Genomic DNA, 21,024 nt, shown 5'->3' with positions numbered 1-21,024 from the left:
GCCTCCCCAGTGCTGGGATTAAAGGTGTGCACCACCACCGCCTGGCTGCACTACAGTCTTTGTAAAATGATTTAAATCAAGGCATTTCAGTAACTATTCTGCTTCTTACTTCCTCAGCATTTAAAGGTGTAAACTGGAAGATGCATTTTTTTTTTTTGCTGACAACATTGTTATTTCCTAGGTGAGTATTTCATATTCTCATCTCTATATACAATTATGTTCTTTCTTAGGTTTCACCTTGGCAAAGGTTGTGCAGTCTAATGAAGAGCAGGAAGGAGCTGCATGACAGCTGTGCTTTCTGTAGCTGCCGTATTCCCTTACTTTGTGTCTGCATTCTCCTCTACATTTTAACTCCAGCACAAAGAGATGGCAATTAGACTGTTACAGGCTCCATTTTGATCCTTGTTTTCGAAGCAGATTCTGTCAATGATCATCACAGTTAAGCATCTTGCATCGCACATCATACTGTAGTGACAATTTACACATGGCATTTTGTTATTCGCCTTGTTGCTGCCTTCAGTGATTATTTTTTCCCATATCTCCTTGTCACTGCAGCATCATTAGTGACAGTTGTAGGTACATTCAAAGTCAATATGGAGGTGGGGCTGCTGCTGTGTAGTGGTTGTGAGAATAGTTTATTTAGTCTCTTAAAGACAGTGTGTGTTTGTGTGTGTGTGTGTGTGTGTGTGTGTGTGTGTATAGGTGAGTGTCCCATTATGTCTTAGCCAGTTAGCTTCTCACCATACTTCACTGATAAAGGTGGAGGTTGCACCTTCATATTTTTTGAAGTTTTTTTTTTTTATCTTAGTTTGGGCTGCCACAACAAAATGCTATAAACAGGATAACCCAAGAAACAGAAACATACTTTTACACAGGTCTGCGGGCACATGAGTTTGAGGACGCTACCATGGCTGTGTTCTTCTGCTCTCTTCCCGCTTGAAAATGGCAAGCTTCTCTCCAAGTCAGAGAGATTAAGAAGGAAGATTAGGGGAGGGGAGAGAAGGAGGGCTGTTCTTTGGGGAGCACTCCTTTTGGGGCTGGGGTGCTAATCTCAGGGGGTGCCACATTCACAACCACATGAAAACCTGATTATGTGTCCAAGGGCCCATCTACAAGTAGAACATTGGTGGCTAAGATTTTAACACATCAGTTTTGGAGAACACCATTCAGTGCACATCATGCTTTTTAAAGCCAAGGAAAAATATTCCCTAATGGGTTTTGAAAGGAGATCTTTTATTTGTAAGGAAAATCGTATTGGATTGTATCTTAATTGTATTATGGTACTGTAATTCCTATTTACTTAGAAACACGTCTTTAAAGCTACAGGTGCATCACAAGAGAAGAAGAGCTCCTATACTGAAAATACTATAGAGCAGATAGGAGTGAAGTGTCCAATGTGTTCTGACTGGTGACAGAAGGACAGCAAAGACTCTAATAGCTCCATAAATGCTGCACGTCAGCACTGCCGTCACTGGACGTGTAATCATTTTCATCTATGTGCAGCTTATTTACACTCAAGAGAAAAGGTTAAGACCATTGCAACTTTACACATTATAAAATTGCACATCAGGTCTATATTCCTCAGGACTTTTGACTGACTTAAATTAGCATAATTAGTTGCTTCCCCTCTTTGTGAATGGAGCCATCTGGTTTTCTGTACCATACACTCAAATCAGAATAGGTGGCCTTTCCTGAGGTGAGTGGTTTAATCCACTTATGGAAGAAAGACATGACCTTAACAACTTTCCATATATATTTCAGATATATTCATATATGCCTCAAGTTCAAGACTCAGATGAATAGGAAACTGAATGTATTTGGTAGCAACGTACCAGTGCAAATGTCATTATTTGTCACTGTAATACTAGGGGTGACACATACGAATGCCAGCTTGTGGGATCCAGTGAAGTAGCTCAGCAGGTAGGAATGCTTGCTGCCAACCAAGCCTGAAAGTTTGAGTTTGAGCACAGGAACCCACATGATGGACGAGAGAACCAACTCCTACAAGTTGTTCTCTGACCTCCACATGTATGCTGTGGCACGTACATGCATGGCATGTATTCATCCATGCAAACACATTTTAAAGTGAATGCTTTAGAAAAGGAATCAGTCACTGCACCGGAGAGTTGTTCATTGATCTTTCTTACGGCAGGATGTTGTTGTTGTTGTTTTACTGTATTTAGTAAGTACCTCGAGAGAAATAAGTAGAACATGACTTTGAAATTCTGTTTTGGAATAATTTAGGAGCTACTGCATTGTTGAGATAGAAGGAGGGAATGAAAATGTATGTAAAATATTAACTAGTACAAATTCTACTTGATAGAAAGCCTAGCGGTTACAAGGGTATGTATTAAATGTAGTGGAGGTACCGTGGAGGAAAAGACAGCTTCAGGTTGACACACCTCGGAAGATCTCCCAAAGGCAATAACACTTAAACTATGATTGGAAGGCTACTTTACCGCTATTGGGATCCTTTCTGTTCCCTTCTCATTTCTTTTAGAGCCTGGCTCATTCAACTCTTGTTCCTCTCTTAGACATCTATTCTACCTTTTCACTGAAGCTATTCTTTATACTACTTATAAATTACTCAGACCTTCCTTTCTATTCTTAAGACAACCATTTTCCTTCCTTCTTTCTTTCTCTCCCCTTCTCCCTCCCTTCCTCCCTCCCTTCATCCTTCCCCTCTCTCCATCTTTCCTGCTCTCCTTCCCTCTCTCCCTCTTCTTCTACCCCCCCCCCCCACTCCTAGTCCTATTCAGAGCACTGCTCATGCTAGGCATGTGAAGTGTCTATTCAAATCTTTACTTATTTCTAAAACTTCATTACAAGTATGTATATATGCAAATATACATGTTTGTGTTTATTTATTGAATTGTTCAAGGGCAAGAGTGTCTCATGGTGAGTGCGGTGTCTACTCAAATCTTTACTTATTTTTTAAAGCTTCATTACAAGTATGAGTGTGTGTTTTACGCTTATTTATTTATTTATTGAGTGTGTTCAAGTGCAAGAGTGTCCCGTGGTGAGTCAGAAGACAACAGGCAGGAACTCTTTTTGTTCTTCCACCATGTGAGTTCTGGAGATCAAACTCAGGCTAGCAGACTTCAAAGCAAGTGCCTTTATCCACTGAGCCATCTCACAGGCCTAAATCTTTACCCATGTTTAATTGGTTCTTTTCTCTACGCTTCCTTGTCTACAATCTTCCATTCTTAGTCCCTGTGGTGGTTTGAACATGAATGGCCTTCATAGACTCATGTGCTTGACCCATAGGGAGTGGTGCTGTTAGGTAGTGTGGCCTTGGAGGAAGTGTGTCACTGTGAGGTGGGCCTTGAGTTCTCGTGCACTCCGCAACTTCTCCACACCATGTCTGCCTGCACGCTGCCATCTTTTTTGCCCTGACAGTCATGGACTAAACCTCTGAAAACTGTAAGCCAGCCCCAATGAAATGTTTTTCTTTATAAGAGCTGTCTTGTGCTGTCTCTTCACAGCAATAAAACCCAAAGACATCCCCCTAGTGCTGGGATTTCAGGCATGTGCCACCATACCTATTTACTAGTTTCTTTTTTTCTTTTCTGTTATTGACTTTTATTTTTCTGAGGTGGGGTCTCTGGTCACCCAGGCTATCCTTGAACTTGCCAGTGTTCCAGGATGACCTTGAATTTTTTACCCTTCGGCCTCCACTTCCCAAGGTTTAGGACTCTAGGTATTCCCTACTGCACTCAGCTCTGTGCAGTTCTGAGAATCATATGGCCTTTGCGCTTGCTACTCTTATACTCTAGCAATTGAGATCCATACCCAGTCCTACTTTGTTTCTTTCTTTTCCAACTTTGAGTTTTTTTATGTATACAAGTCATTTCTCTGCAATAGCATTTATAACTATTGTAGTGGTTGTCTTTTGTATGGCAAAAGATGTGAACATGGATGCATCCTGTTTATCAATGTTTTCTTTATCGATGTGCTTTTTGTTTTGTATGAATTATAGTACTTTTATTTTTTTTTACAGCACTCAGCATTAAAACCAAAGCCTTGCACATTCAAGGCAGATACTTTTCTATTGGGATCTTTCCCAAGGTTGATTGAAATTTTGTTTTGTTGAGATAGGGTCTCACTACTATGTGGCCCTTGCTGGACTGAAACTTGCTATGTATGTCGGATTGACCTCATGTTTGTAGCAATCTCTGCCTCTGTCTCCGAAGTATTGAAATTTGAAGCACAACACTCAGCTTTTGTTTCACTTTCTAGATTGTGAATTTTTTACTGCTTCTTTTGCATTATGACCATTGAGTTTTTAATTTATTCATTTTTGGTTTGTTTTTCTGAAGCAAGGTCTTGCTACTTTGCCCTAGGCAGGTTCAAGCTTGGGTCACTCTTCCTGTCTCAGTTTCCCAAGTACTGAAATTACAAGTGTACATCACCACGTTGGGAGTCTTTCAGTTTTCTGAACGTTCCTTTAAAATATCGCTTCTCAGGGACGGAGCTCTTACTGACACAGCAATTGCCTAGTTTGTGTATTTTGTTACTTTTCTGTTGCTGTCATGAAACACTATGAGCAAGGCAGCTTATAGGAAGGACAGGATTTTGTTTGCTTTTGTTTTTGTTTTTGCTTACGGTCCCACAAGGAGAGTCCATGGTGATGAGGAGGGAATGGAGAGAATGCCTGAAACAGAAAACGGTGAGATCACATTTCCAACTAAAGCAGAGGGAGAACAAACTGGACGTGGGCTAAGGCTGTGAATTCTCAAAGCCCTCTCCAGGGACATGCATCTTCTATCAAGGCCATGCCTCGTGAAAGTGCTATAGCATCCCTAAACATCATCACCAACTGGGGACCAAGTGTTGAAACACCTCAGCCTACAGGGTACATTTCTCTCTCACACACACACCAAAACATCTTGTCTGTGTCTCATGGGTTAAGATATTAACGAGCTAACTGCGTATTCTTTTTTGATGAATAGTGTCATTTCTTTTGAGTTTTCTTTCCAATTTTGAAAGTAATTTTTAGCCTCTATTTTTCATGTCTTTCCCAAAGGCCTGACAGCTGCTGTTATTTATATGTATGCATGTGTGGGAATATTTAGGCATAGTGGTGCATGCCACAATCCCAGAATTTGGGAGACTGAGGCAGGAACTCACCTCAAGTTTTAGGCTAGCCTATTGTATATAATGAGGTGTTGGTCAGAGTGGGCTACATACGGAGAGCTTGTTAAATGTCTGGGAATAAGATAATAAACACTATCAACATATAGAGACATGTGGAGACTCAGATCTTCACTGTAGGTTGAATCAGACTCTCTAGTTATTGTTTTGTATTAATTCTCTCTCTCTCTCATATATATATATGTGTGTGTGTGTGTGTGTGTGTGTGTGTGTGTGTGTGTGTGTAGAGACCAGAGGAGGTCATCGAGTATCTTGCTTCTATCGCACTCCACCTTATTCATTATTTTCTTTTTTCTGGAAACCTCTTAGGACATCTTCAGGGTTTAAGTATTTGTCTGATCACTTTCCCAAGAGACATATTTTCTAGTCTCATGTCTGGGGAGTTACTATCTGATCATTAGCCTTCTAAGAGATATGTGGGAGAAGACAGAGAGTATCTAAACCTGCAAAATTTAGTGTGCATTTGGCTACTTAAGCATTTCGGAGTAGCCATTTCCTTTGCCTTGTCTGCTGTTCTCTAGCACTGAGAAGACGCCTCCAGATATCTGCTGCAAGGGAGGGAGGAAATAAAAGTCCCCACTTCTCGAAAAGCTTTCACAAAAGTCTCTTCCTTTAGTCACTTCCCACCTCTTCTCGTTACTCATAGAATACCTGCTGTTATCAGTTTCTGACCCTTTCATGGGCTCCGTAGTGTGAATTATTTTTTTCTCACATTTCTCACTGCCTGCATGGCTTCTCACATCTTTTTTATTTTCCATTATCTGATTTCCTGTTCATTTTACTCGTGGAGATTTTAAAAACAAATGCTTTTTAATTTTTTTATTTTATATGGATGTGTGTGTGTGCTTGTGTGTTAGTATGTACATGTGAATGCTGGCATCTGCACCAGCCAGAAGATAGCATCAGAGTTCCAGAATCTAGGTTTCCAGGCAGTGGTGAGTTGCCAGATGGATGTGGATGCTGGGTTGGGTCTTTTTGAAGAATAGGAATCACTCCTCTGCTTTTCCTATTCTATTTTTACATTTTTTTATTTCTATAATTTTTTATTATCTGTGTGTGTGCACGCATATGCACCTGAGTATATGCACACACCTGTGTAAGTGATGTGTGTGTATATGTGTGTGTATATGTTTAAGTGTGGGTATAGTTGTGTCACAGCATGAGTGTGGTCAAGAAAGACTCTTGGGAGTCAGTTCTCTCTTTCCAGTGTGGGATCCAGGTACTGAATTTGGGTCATCAGGTTTGCGCAGCAGTCACTTCTGCTGGAGGGGACATGCCATTGGTCCTTTAGTGTCTTTTTTGAGACAAGGTCTTCCCATGGGTGACCCAGACTTGCCTAGTGCTCACTTTATACAGACAGGGTTTGTAAGGAGTTGCTTGCTGTTACTGAGGCAGACTCTTACTTTGTAACCCGGGCAGGTTCAGAACTAGCTTTGTAAACAAGGTTGGCCTCTAACTTGCAAGTATCTCCATGTCTCTGCCTCTCACATCCAGTTCAGGAAGCACTATTAACTGCTAAGCATCTCTGTATTCCCCAAACTAATGATTTAAAATTTTTATCATATGTATCTATCAAGAATTCCACACATGGATACAAGGTATTTTGATGATATCTATTCCTTTTCTTCTTCCAACTTTTCCCAGATTTCCCACATCACCCTCCCAAGGTCATACCTTTTCTTTTTCTTTATGCCTCACTGATTACAGTCAGTGTTGAATGTATGAGTCAGAGTGTAAGGCTATCCATGGGAGGATGGGCAGAATTTAGGCCCAAGCAGTTTTGCTCAAAAGTCACTATACCACACAATGCTACTTAAACATGTGTGATCACTAAGTTGTCTCACATTTTATACTAATTATGAATTATGTTTTGCCAAATGCCATTATATATGTTATGTTTTTAGTATATTTCTTGTTTTGTTTTGTTTTGTTTTTGTTTTTGTTTTGGTTTTGGTTTTTGCTTTTTCGAGTCAGGGTTTCTCTGTAGCTTTGGGGCCTGTCCTGGAACTAGCTCTTGTAGACCAGGTTGGCCTCAAACTCACAGATATTCACCTGCCTCTGCCTCCCACGTGCTGGGATTAAAGGCATGCGCCACCACCGCCCGGCAGTGTATTTCTTTAAATTGATCTTTTTGAACATCTATTTGTTCTTTTCCTTCCCCACCTTTTATATTCCTGTCTCACTTTTCTCTCCCCAAGCATTTTTGTTATTTTTGTTTTAGGTATGTAGGTGTTTTCCAGAATGTAAGCCTATGTAGTACAGGTATATAGTGCCTCTGGAAGCCAGAAAAGGGTGTCAGAGCCCTTGGGACTGGAGTTCCATCTGCTTGTTAGCTGCAATGTGGATGCTGGGCATCGAACCTAGGGCCTCTGGAAGAGCAGCCAGTTCTCTTAAACGCCAAGCTAAATTGTTTTTTTTTTAATGATCTATTCCCTTTAGTATTTTCAGGTTTTGTCTCTTTTCAGAAAAACAGTTTTTGTTTGCTTGCTTTTTTTGATGCTGAGAATGTAACTGAAGCCCTTGGGTATGCGAGGCAAATACTCTATCCCTGAGATACAGCACCATCTTGTAAAACATTCTCTTAACTCCCTTCCATTTTCCCTCCTGGAGTCTGAATATGACCCTGCCTCTTAGTTAAGTCCTTGTTTCTTGGTTCCCTTCCTTTCTATTCTTCAAAATGTTCTTCTCCTATTGTTCCTCCTCTAATTTTGACATTTCTCTCTTTAAGTTATGGCATTAGTTTACTTTTAACATAATATTAATCAGAATTTACAGTTAATCATTTTGTTATTTTCTTTCTTAATGTATCTTGTGATATTTTTATCTCTGTTCCTTCCCTTCCTTTATAAAAGAAAACATACTTTTATTTGTAGAACAGGCTTTTTCACCTAATATGTTGATCTTCAGTTTCATCCAATTTTCTGCCAATATATTTTCTTTCTTTATGGCTAGATAAAATACCATAGTTTTGCTCAATTGTTTGCTTACGGGTACTTGTGGTGATTGTATAGTTTGGTTACTATGCATAGTGTGACATAGCAAAACTGTAACCCTAACAATCATTTTTTTAAAAAAGGAAAAAAGAAAAGTATATGAACATCTCCATTGTCATTGTTAGTAGGATTATTTGGTCTTTTGCCTTAATTTTGTATGGGTTCGAGCCCCATGTTGGGCGCCATTCTGTAACATGAGGGGAGCCTGCTTGTTTGGGGGTTTCTTTCTCGCCCTGTCCCCCAGCTGTTTAGTCCCAGAGAAAAATCACACACGGATCTCTGTAAGTTATAAAGCTGATTGGCCCATTAGGTCTGGCTTCTTATTAGCTAACTCTCACATCTTGATTAACCCATTTTTTTCTGATCTATTTTAGCCATGTGGCTCAGTACCTTTTTCAGTGGGGCAGCTCACATCCTGTTGCTTTGGTGTTCTGGGCAGGAGTGGGAGGAACCAACTTCCTCCTCCCCAGAATTCTCCTGCTCTCCTTGCATCATTTCCATTTCCTGTCTGTTTTTCCCGCCTATACCTCCTGCCTGGCCAATCAGCGTTTATTTAAAACATGATTGACAGAATACAGACAATTCTCCCACACCAATTCCCTGTCAGTTGAATATTTGGCAAAGATTTTGTTCCATACTTGTAAATGTTTTCTGAGCTATTGGAGTCCTATTCTTCATAGATCTTGAATTGATTCCCCCATATTGTCCTGTAGAAGCTTCAGAGTTTAGGTCTTTAATGAGTCAATTGTTGAGTGGGGAGATAAAGATAAAATTTCTGTTTTCTACACAGTACTGGAAAACAGAATGCAGTTTCAAATTCAGAAACCAGATGTGGTTTATGGGATATCATATGCAGATGATAAGCATTATAAAGTACTAGAATTATTATTTATTCAAATATACTAAGTTGAAAGAGAATTTAAGTTTCTCAATTTATAAATGGATTTAGAGTTATGTGCAATAAGGCTATATGCTAGTAATAGCCTTTGCTCTGTGTAACCCTAAAAGTGATAAATGTTAGACTAAGAATATAAATCAATGACAGCAGAGTGATTGACTAGCATGTGTAAAGTACTGGGCTAAAGCCTAGCACTGTGAAAGAAAACATAAAGCAATAGACAAGAAAGAGGGAACATGATCTGATGGGTATATATTGTGACATTCAACTGGAAGAACGCTTGAATTGTAAAATTCAGCACTGGTTGAGTGACTTTGGTAAGTCCCATAGCTTCTCTGAATGTCCATTTCCTTGCCTCTAGTGCCCATGTTGCAGTGTTGTTTAGAGAAATAAACTGATGGATTGTGAAATTGGTTTTTGAGCTTAAAACATTTTGCCCTTTTCTTCTAGTGTCTTAGTGCCCTCTGCTCATTCGTCTGCTCTAGTATTTCCCACACTGCATTGTAATGTATTTGTCTGTGGTGTCTGACTATTACTACATTATCTTTTCTTAGAAGCAAGATTTTTAGATATCTTTGAACATCAAAGATTAACATGTAAATACTAAGTAGATACTTGATGAATATGTATATAAGTATTTCATGTGGAAGATGGACGTGGGAGACTCAAGTTTAACTCTAAATTTTCTGCTTATCACATGCTATTAAAAGTCTAGAAATAATAAGGTTGACATAGTAAGAAATTTTCAGAATGCAAAAACATGATGTTGCAGAATAGTTATAGATTTATTAAACCTCATATTAACATTCTGGAGCTTACTTTCTAAAGGAAAATTGTTGAGATGGTTTAATTGAGTTTATGTCTAAGAAGGGAGGCTATGATTTGTCAAGTGAGAAGTAATTTTCTGGCTAAGGAATGATAACAGCTGAAATGAATCTCAAACGTAGGAAATTTGGCAAAGGAATATTATGATGAAACAAATTCATTAGAACAGAAAGGTATTAAAAGCATTTTGGGGAGTGTGGTTAAATCACAGAAAACCAGGCTTCCTTATAAGGCACAAAACATTTTAAAGGCAAGAAGCAGAGGCTTTGTTATTGTTTGAAGGAAATTAAAGGTGCATTTACAGGAAAGTATATGCATTTAAAGAGTACAAGAGATACACCTGCTGGGAAGGGTCTCACTAGAAAAGATCTTAAATACAAGTGGGGGCGGTGAAGTACAAACAGTAAAATGAAAGAATAGTAAAAATTTGTTTTAAAATGATTTATAATTGTAACTTATAATCGAAGAAGAACAAGTATCCGATGCAATGTTCTTGAATAAGGCATTGAAAAGAGAGGGCAGGAAAGAAAGCAGCATTAGGATTCTAGTTTTGGACTGGACCTGAGGGAACTTAAAACGGAAGAGTTATTTCCAGAAAAGTCTCAGACAAGGTCCGTAGAAAGAGGCTGTTACGACCCTGGTGTGGTGCGCACGCCTTCAGCTCCCGCACTCCGGCTTGCTCATGCAACTCTTTGCGTGTGCTACTGTCCTCTTGTTGCGCTTTCTGCTGCTCGGTTGTGCTTCTGTTTAAGGCATTTTATCAGATCTATCTCTCAACCATTTTATTGAGGTTTTAATTCCTCTTGTCATATTTTTAACTCCCAAGAGTTCTTTTATTACCTCGAAAGTCCTTAAAATTTCCTCTTCTTGTTTTATGGTTGTAATATCTCTGCTAATTGCTCCAAGGATGCCTTATGATAGACTTTGAAAATTATTCTCTTGCGTTTGAAGGCTTCTTCCCAAGAGAGTAGACCCTTCAGTCTTCTGCTGAGGTGGGGGAAGGGAAGTTACTGGGCTGTGACTAGTGGGTACAGGAATTTGTAGGTTTCTTAGCTTCTTAGGCTAACTTTCATAAGTCACCTTTTATGCATGCTTAGAGAAGGACTTGGCCTCTGAACATTCCTCAGGCTTTTTGGAGCTCTCAGTATAAATTGAGTTGCCTCTCTGCTTTCCCTGCTATGAGGATGGAAGGCAACTTTTTCAGATATATTGATTTAGTTACTATTTATCTGGCCACTATTTAGAGCTAAAATTTGTCCCAATGTTTTTCTTTCCTATAACATCTAAAGTTTGGCAATTATGGCCTTTTATAATTCCTTTATTATATTTTCATCGTGGTTTTGAAAAGGAAGCAGATCCAAATGCATGAGTTTGTGGTGATGTTTTGTTTGTGCTTTAGCAAATAAAGCTTGCCTGAATATCAGACTAGCCACACTAGTTAGCCATAGAGGCCAGGCAGGGGTGGCAGACACCTTTAATTCCCGCCCTTAGGAGATAGCGGCACGGGGACCTCTGAGTTCAAGGTCATCCTAGGCTACGCGAGATTGAATCAGTCTAAAAGAGAAACAAAGCCAAGTGGTGGTGACTCAGGCCTTTAATTCCAGCGCTAGGGAGGTGGAGACAGGAAGGGACATGGCTGGGCAGAGAGAGGAATATAAGGCAGGAGGAGACAGGAGCTCAGAGCATTCAGTCTGAGGATTCATAGGGACAGGATCGCCCCTTTGGTCTGAGGATTCAGGTAAGAACTAGTGGCTGGCTGCTCTGCTTCTCTGATCTTTCAGCATTAACACCTATATCTGACTTCGGGCTTTTAGTATTAAGATCAATTGGAATTCATGCTACATGAGTTCAATATGCTATCTTTAGTCAGACTCTTGTCAGTTAGGTCTTTATATGTTATAACCATCCCCTTTATGTTTTAACTACCACATTTTCTATTTTGGGCTCCTTTCTTTTGTCATCTTCCCCCACAGGTTGATCGCCACCCGCCACACATGCACTCTGCTACGCATTAATCTCCTCCCCAAAAGCACTTAATTATAACAAATTAGAGTTTAAACCTCTTCAGCTCATTTTTTAATTTTTATTTTTGAGCAAGGAAAAGATAGATTAGGAAAGGTGAGAGGGAACTCTTAAAAGTAGGAGGGACCCTAAACAGGATGAGTACCTCTTTAATTCATCCTGGATTTTGATGGGATAAAGTCTGTTTTCCTTAACAATAAGAGACTTCCATAAGTTAGTCTTTGTCTATGTCTTTTCAAGTTTGTATTTTGTGTATTCTAACACAATCATAGTCATCCCCACACTGACACTTTTAACAGTATACAAATTGATCTGGAACACGCGGAGACACAATTAGTATTTCTGGTGTTGTAGCTAGTCCATTTAGCAGTTTTTTAATTGATTTTTAGTGCATCATATAGCCTATTTCAGTATAGGTTTCAAAACCTATTTTCCATATATGTTGCTTCTTCATTGGGTTCGTTATATTGCATATTGATATATTTATTAATCTATACATTGTTTCTATTTCTGCTATATTTTGAAGTTGTAAAGATGACAGGATTTGTAATCATATTTGTAAATCAATTGCTATTGCATGATAGCATATTTAAGTCTCAGCTCAAGGACCAATTTGTGCATTGTGATGTAATATGTTTCTAGGGCTTAACATTGTAACTAATTATTCTCACCAAAACAATGTTCTGACATTCTCATTAAATATGTTTATAATATTTTTCTGGCAGTATATTGTGTAATGGTATTCTCCACCCCTTTCCTCAGAATTGTCTTCACTGATATCTTTATTATGAATCTAATTCTATTCTTTGGATGGAAAGTTCATCAGCTGCTGTATCCTTTGGTACATTGGCAAGTCTGTTTGCATTTTGCTTTGGAGTTTCAGCACCACTAACAGTTTTGGGAGTGTGCTTTGAGAAAAAGGAAGAGGTAAACTTTGAGAATACTGCTTTTGACTTTTGATTGATACTTGAAATACCTTACTGTGTATATGCTATACATAAAATACAAAAATACCAATAAAAACAATCTTAAATCATTTTTTGAGTTGAAGATATAAAAATAAGTAAAAGACAGCAACTCTTTAAGACACTGTTTAGTATACTTTCTACATCATAGGACATTTATCTTTGATGGACAAAATTAAAAGGACATAGTATAGAAAGGCTAACATCAACTACCTTGGACTGCAAATGTTTTTATAGTGGGAGAAGAGAGCAAAGACACAATCGAGAAATGGTATGATCAGTTACAGATTTGAAGTTAGCCTAATTCTATGTACAAGAGAAAAGGAGCAGATCCCCCAAAAGACTAAATGTGCCCACTCTGCAAAAGGACTGTACAAAACTAGTTTGAGACACGGGCGGGGAAGAGAGAAGGAAAACAAACAAACAAAGAAACAAAAACTCTGATGAAATGGGAAATGGAGTTCTACAGAAAACAGGAAAAAGAAAAAAAATTGAACACTATTGACAAATTCGTTGATAAATTTATTTAGAAGATAATTTTTTAGGTAAATATGGAGGGAGCTTTTAAACATGCCTATTTCATATTAGAATAGGTTTGGAGAGGCAAATACCTGGAGCTGCGGGTGTAGATCAGTAGAGAGAGTGCTTGGTTACCAAGCTAGAAGTCCTGGGTTCAATCCCTAGCAAAACTGGGATTTGATGGCACACGCCTGTGTGTAAATCTCCACACCTGACTTCAAAGGATAGTTGTTGTAGCAAATAAAATATACTCCTGTTATATCAAATAAAATATACTCTTAAAATTATTTTACCTGTTACTTTTATATTTTTATGTAACTACTAAAAAACCTTAAAAACTATATACATAAATATGTATCATATTCCTATTTACATTGTGTTTTTATTACACAGTGGTGATCTAGTCCTAGCCCAAGTGACGTTCATGTGTTGTTCAGTTTCAGGATTCTGTATTGTACTGTCATTATGTCTGTGAATTTGTCTCAGTCACTCTTATTGTTGCTTTATGTATTTTTAAACAGTTTGAGTTTCTAGTTCAAACACAAGAGACTCCTCTTGTGAGTCCCAAAAGGAGTTTCTTTACCAAGCCAACTGTTATACTTGGTAGTCTTTTACCCTTTGGCTGTATTTTTCTTCAACTTCCTTACATTCTAAACCGTATTTGGTGAGTATCACATCTCAATAAACTCAAGTTTGGTTTAATCCATAACAATAGTGCATATTTATATGGTAATAGTTATAATGTATTATATATATTATATACTAGTATATATATTATATATATAGTATAATAGTGATAGTGTAATAGTTCAGGACTTGTGTGCAATGTTTGAAGATAAAATCAAGGAAGATAGATTATGGGTACCAAAATAAAATTAAATTAATAAGTTCTAATGTTGTACAGCACAGTAGAACAGCTTTGGTTTATAGTAATATACAGATTTTATAAAGACTAGAAATTTTGTGTTGGTAGAATTGAACATAGGGCTTTCTTTATGCCTAGTAAAAACCTCAAAGCTTTAGTTTTGTTGGTTAACTTTCTATCATTTCAAAGAGGTTAAATTCTTGTACAATATTTCATCTATCTTTACTTTATTCAGGAAATATTAATTTGACTTTGGGTAATTTCCTAGGGAACAGATTTAATTTGTAGCTTTAAAACATGACTCTAATGGAATTCTCTATAAAGATTTACTTTAAAAAATTAATAACCAGGGTTTGGGGATGGAACGGTAGCTCAGCACTTAAGAGTACTTGTTGCTCTTCAAGAGGACCCAATTCAGTTCCCAGCACCCACGGCAGGTGACTCACAACTTCCTGTAACTCCAGTTCCAGTAGATATGACACACTCTTCTAGCCTCTGTGGGCATGGGCACACACACACACACTTAAACAGACATCCACATAAATAAATAGAGGTCAGTGAGATTGCCAGTCCATCAGCATTTGATCATTCAACTCACACTGTGGAAGGAATAAATTGACTCCCACCAGTAATCCTGTGCCCTCCATACAAGTGCAGTGGCATGCCTGCACACACACACATAGACACGCAGAAAATAAAATTGGAAAAGTAACATCTTGGTAAACTATTTTTCAGAGCTTAACTGAACCTCGTGGGACAGGAGGTGTATGGAAACCCTAGGGTGGGAGGTACCTAAATATGGAAAGGGAAGATCTGATTTTTATATTTTAATATTGCCCTTCCAAAGGAATATTTAGAATTCCTCCACTAAAATCAATGTGAAGATTATTGACCCTATTGGCTTTTGAGTTTTCATGTGTCCTGTGCTGTACATAGTCCTTTTCTGTTTTCTTCCTGTCAACTATTAGATCTGGTGTCAGAATATCTGCTTCTTATACTGTTTTGCTTGCTGCTTTTAATTCGTCGTGATTTAAGAATTATGATAATGCAATGGTTATATGTATTTGCAAAATGAGTTAACTGTGTCTTCTGTTTCAAAGCGCGCTAGTTTGTGCTGGGAGGTAGCTGAGTAGTAGAGTGCTTGCTTAGGATGCACAGCCCCTGGGTTCTGTCCTCAGCACTGGAAAGAAAGAAGAAAAGTCAGCTCTGTGTGATGGCAAATGCCTGTGAGCCCTGCCACGCCAGCAATTTGTGAGGCTGAGGCAGGAAGAGCTTGAGGACAGGTCCAGCCTGGGCTACATAGACCAAGACCCTGCCTCCAAAATTATGGGCAAGAGCTTTACCATTTTAGCTTGATGACCGCTCCCTCATTTCTTCTCTATCTTCCCTTTCTGCTTTTGTTCAAGATAAGGTTTCTTTGTGTAGTCTTAACTGTCCCGGAACTAGTTCTGTAGGAACTCAGAGATCTGCCAGCCTCTTCTGTAGGAACTCAGAGATCCGCCAGCCTCTGCCTCACGAGTTAAGGGATTAAGGTTGTGTGCCATCATGCTGGCTTTACCCCTTTCTTTCTTTCTGGTTCTTAGCTGGATTTAGGAACTGGCCAGCTAGCATATTGCTATGGAGAGGTTTGGAGACAGACAAAGGCAATAGGTAAAAGTCAGTAGTGACAGTGCTCGTGGGCACTTACTACTCTTCCAGAGGTTCTGAATTTTGTTTCCAGCACCCATATTAGTCAGTTCATAGTTACCTGGAAGTCCAGCTCCACTGGATCTAATAGTGATGCGTGCATGTGCGCGCGCGCACACACACACACCTACACACAGACACACACACACAATTTTTTAAAAACATTAGCTTTAAAAAAGTAAAATGCAGTAGCTATATATTTTTTATTTTTTATAATACCTTTTTTTTAAAAAAAAATTCATAGTAGTCTTTCAAGCAATCCTGTCCTGGAACTTGCTCTGTAGACAAGTCTGGCCTTGAACTCAGAGATCTCCTGTCTCTGTCTCCCAAGAGCTGGAATCAAAGGTGTGTGCCACCACTGCCTGGCTCAAACAAATCTTTTAAGTTCTCAAAAGTCAGAATTGGCCATGTCCATTCTAAGGCCTGACTTTTGAACTAGGATTGGGACAAATTGGTTTGAAAGGTAAACAGTCAACTCTGGGACTTTCAGGTCGCCTGTCTAGTTCCGTGGGAGAGTGCCTGCTTACCATTGCCAAGGCCCTGGGTTCAACTTCAGAAAAAAATCCTGTCAAAAAGGTGTCAGAATGAGAATCAATATTTTCTACATTGAAAAAGAAGTGTGTACAACTTGTACATGCTTATTAATTACAGAATATTCCTCTCTAACCTTGCTTATTATCCTCACACCCAAATTTATTTCATTTTATACTTCAGTTAAGTATTTACTAATTTAATGGTTCTCTCAATACTCTCAACTTTAAAAAGGAACCACAGTTGATTAATTAATTTAGTTGTAGTGTGACCTGGAATGAGAGCTTTCTGTATTCAAAGGAGGGGCTCCTCTGTTTTCCTTTTTACTATTAATTTTGAGACAGCCTTACTAAGTTACATAAACTCTTCTTGAGCTTGCAGTCCTCCTGACTTAGCTTCCTGATGAGCTGAGTTCCCTCATATGCCTGTACGAGTAGCAAGTTCCTCGATGCTTGGCTTCAGAGGGCTCGTAAAGATGTTTGTTATTCTTCCTGATGTAATCAGTTCAGCTTTCTAATGACAAAGGTAGTCATTGACTTCTTTTGGCTTGCCCTAAATACAACCCCCACACAAGTTGTTTTTAAAGATGCCTGTTTGAAAGATTAGTTAATAGAATTCCCTGCGCCACACTATGAAGACATAGTTGGAGAGGCGTCTTTAAGAGCTTCAAAGGCAAAGGAATATTTGAGTCTGTCATTTCCTGGTATATGATATGTTTAGTGGTATTTCTGGCAATTACAAATCTTTCATTTCTAAGCTGGCAGTTTCGGTGTGTGTAGAGATATTGGTGAGTCTCAAGTTTGAACTTAGTAATGTAAACAGATAAACATGGGTAAAAAGTGGTGTTTTTGTATCTGGAGAAGATGGGGCTAAAATCTGAAAGTATGTTAGTAAGAGATTACTTTTAGTACTGTGTGAATGAATTCAAGCTTAGAATAAAGAGTTTAAAGTCTGGCCAGCCATGGTGGTACACACCTTTAATCCCAGAATTCGGGAGGAAGAAGTAGGTAGATCTCTACGAACCTGGTCCACAAAGTGAGTTCCAGGACAGCCAGAGTTATGTAGAGAGATCGTATTTCAAAAAGGGGTGGGGGGGGAGATGAGGAAAGGGAGGGTTAGCGGGAGTGGAGGGGGGAGAAGGCAAAACATCAGAGAATTGTGTAATAGTCTTTTTCTATGTAATGTTAAAAATTTCAATCTTGTGCTTGTTTTTTAGGTCTGCTCACACGCACTACCTGTTTGCCTTCCTTCTCTTAGTCTTTTTAATTCTTATGATTTCCTGTTCAGAAGTTACAGTTCTCCTATGCTATTTTCGACTGTGTGCTGAAGTAAAGACACAGATATTAATGTTACTTAAGTATTCTAAAATTGCATTATTGGAATTAGAGTGTTCTCAGAAGGGCATTGAAATAAATACTAACTTCATGATTTTTACTACTTGGGATAAGTTCTATATTATACTTTCCTAATGATATATTTCAACTTTGATGTAGCTACCGAGTGCTACTTTAGATGCAAGATTCAAAAAGAAAGCCATTTCTCTTTGGGGGGTTACTGTAATTTCTGCTTGTTATTCAGTTAACATTGAAAAAAATATGGCAATATGGGGCTGGCTTGAGTTTAAAAATATGGGGGTAGGTGACTAATTTTCGTTTAGACATATAAAAGGCATAGTATAGTGATTTTGAAAAACAATTAAAGGTTTCTTTGTAGTGTCAGCAAGGATTATATTTTGCGGGTTTGGGGTCCCCGCTGCAGGTCCTTTTCTCTTCTAATATATTACCATGAATAGTTCTTTCTATTTCTCCTTCACTTTTCTCCTTGATAACACTTGAGTGATTGATAGTGTAGCAAATTGCTGTTTTCTCTCTCTCTCTCTCTCTCTCTCTCTCTCTCTCTCTCTCTTTCTCTCTCTCTTTTCTTTTGTTTTTTGTTTGTTGAGACAGGGTTTCTCTGTGTAGCTTTGGAGCCTGTCTTGGAATTCGCTTGGTAGACCAGGCTGGCCTCGAACTCACAGAGACCCACCTGCCTCTGCCTCCTGAGTGCTGGGATTAAAGGCCTTTGCCACTACCGCCCGGTCATGTCTCTTAAAATCTATCTATCTATCTATCTATCTATCTATCTATCTATCTATCTATCTATCTATCTATCTATGTGCCCTTTTAACTGCTAAGCCATCTCTCTAGCCTCACCTTGTTTCAGGATTAGCACTAGGGTTAGGTTAAATCTCATAAATCATCATTTTATTCTTGTTAAATGTCATTGTCTGAAGGTAATAATGAAGAATTATGAGAATGATTATAGTACTTGTTGCTTTGCAGCATTTTGTTCTTTAGATATATGTATGAAATGTATAATTAAATATGTATTATATTTAGCTACTGATAAATTTTCTGGTGCATTTTATCACAAGTATAAGGTGTAACAATTGTTAATGAGCCTAAAGATGCAAGCATATCGTGGGTATATTTTATTTCTTAGAAAATATTTGGGACATCTTGACCATCAATAATTAACCAGAAGAACTCATGGTACCATGTAACATGAGGGCCGGCTTATTGGGGTTTCTGTCCCGCCCGGTACCCCAACAGCTGGCAAATCCCAAAGAGAAATTACACACAGGACTCCATAAGGTTATAAACTGATTGGCCCATTAGGTCAGGCTTCTTGTTAACTCTTATAACTTATGTTACCCCATTATTCTTATCTATGTTAGCCACATGGGCTCAGTACCTTTCTCAGTGTGACAGCTTACATGTTGCCTCTTCGGTGGTCTGGACAGGAATGGCAGAGGAACTTCCCTGCTTCCCAGAATTCTCCTGTTCTCATTGCTCCACCCCTACTTCCTGTCTGGCTTTCCTGCCTATACTGCCTGCCTGGCCAATCAGCGTTTTATTAAAATATGATTGACAGAATACAGATAATTTTCCCGCACCATTTCCCTCTTTTTTTTTTTTTAAACAAAGGAAAATACCCATAATCCATTTGTTGGGAATGTGGGCGTAGTATTTCAGGCTACTTCCTGCTGGTTGGGGGCGCTGATGATCTTATGGGGACCTAAAGAAAATTTAGGGTTATAATCAAGTCCTGTCTGGAGCATCCTGTGGGTCTCGATTATCTCAGGCGACAGTCTTGAATCTGTTATCGATGTAGAACTCAGACATCTGGGCCATTTATTCCTGTCAGAGATTTTTCAGGTGGCCTCCCTTGTTCAAACTGGATTTTTCTTAACTCTGAATAAATCCAGAGCCTCTCATTTTCTGTGGAAACAAAAGCAAAATCTCTTCTCCAAAGTAACATACCTTTTGACTTCAGTTTTGAAGCCAAGGTATTTTCAAAATTCCTATCTTGGGTTAGTTCAGCAGCATTTATAAACAAAAGTCTTTTAGCAGTTGTTGCTCCTTCCTCAGCAATCAAACAATTTAAAGAGAGCATAATAGCATACAGTATTAAGATTCTCTGTGTATTTTCCATCTTTATGTTGCTTTACTTTAACCTCTATTTCTTTTATTTTTACTTTTACTTTTTGAGACAGGTTCTCTGTATATCTTTGTCCTGGAATAACACTGTAGACCAGGCTGTCCTTGAACTCACAGAGATCCTTCTGTCTCTGCCTCCCCAGTACTGGGCTCAAAGGTGTTTGTTACCACACCTTGAACTCACAGAGATCCACGTGTCTCTGCTTCCCCAGTGTTAGGATTAAAGGTGTGTGCTACCACACCTTGAACTCAGAGATCTGTCTGTCTCTGCCTCCCAGGCATTGGGATTAAAGGTGTGTGCTACCACACCTTGAAAGTCACAGAGGTCAACTACCTCTGCCCCTTAAAGTCTCAGAGGTCAATGTGCCTCTGCCTCCCAGGCATTGGAATTAAAGGTGTGGACCACCACACCCAACTACTCTCTTTCTTCCTTTTTTTTTTTTTACTTTAAGAACTTTAACTTTTAGCCTGCATATATTTTTAACACACTGTAAAATATTTAGAGGTTTTCTTCCTCTTTGAATCTCTCTTTACTGTATATCTCTCTTTTTTGACCACATGAGCCTTTAATTTACAAAGCAATACTGAAAGCCGTGGCTTTGAAGGCTAGATCCTTAGCTTTCCAGCCTCTGCGGAGGTACTGGCTGTAGCCATTTTTGTTGCCACAACTCTATGGCATTTCAAGGTCCTTGCTAGCAAGCAAGCTGCAGCATTCTGCTCACAGACCACACTCAATCGGACTGCCTGCCTGAAACAGTCAGAGATTGCCCTGGCAGGGCAGCCCAGAAAGACGGCATTTTAAAACAGCACAGCTTTTTTCCTGCTACGACTGAAAACCGAAAAGCATGCGTTCAGCTTTTCACCAACAGCATTTAAGTGTTTCGTGGCAGGACCTCTTAATGAGCTGCAAGGTTTTGCAGCTAAAGCTGAGTCAGGAAGCCTCCCTTAGATGAGAGTGCTTGCTTGCTCTAGCAAACAGAGCAGTCCTGAGAAATTGCTGCTACCAACAAAACATGCTTTACTCTATTCGTTTCTCAAGCTTTCTGTGGATTCAGTTATCCACGTTGGCGCCATATGTAACATGAGG

General features: G+C 38.9%; 1 pseudogene; it reads left to right on the top strand.

The window, feature by feature from the left end:
* The window catches only part of LOC125415360 (transmembrane 9 superfamily member 2-like), a 144,912-nt pseudogene that overhangs the window by 96,361 nt on the left and 27,527 nt on the right, over window positions 1-21,024 (top strand).

Source organism: Myodes glareolus, chromosome X (genome assembly GCF_982192425.1).
Source record: "Myodes glareolus chromosome X, mMyoGla1.1, whole genome shotgun sequence".
NCBI classification, from domain to species: Eukaryota; Metazoa; Chordata; class Mammalia; order Rodentia; family Cricetidae; genus Myodes; species Myodes glareolus.
The sequence above is the reverse complement of the archived record's forward strand: the minus strand, read 5'-3'. Positions and strand labels throughout refer to the sequence as shown.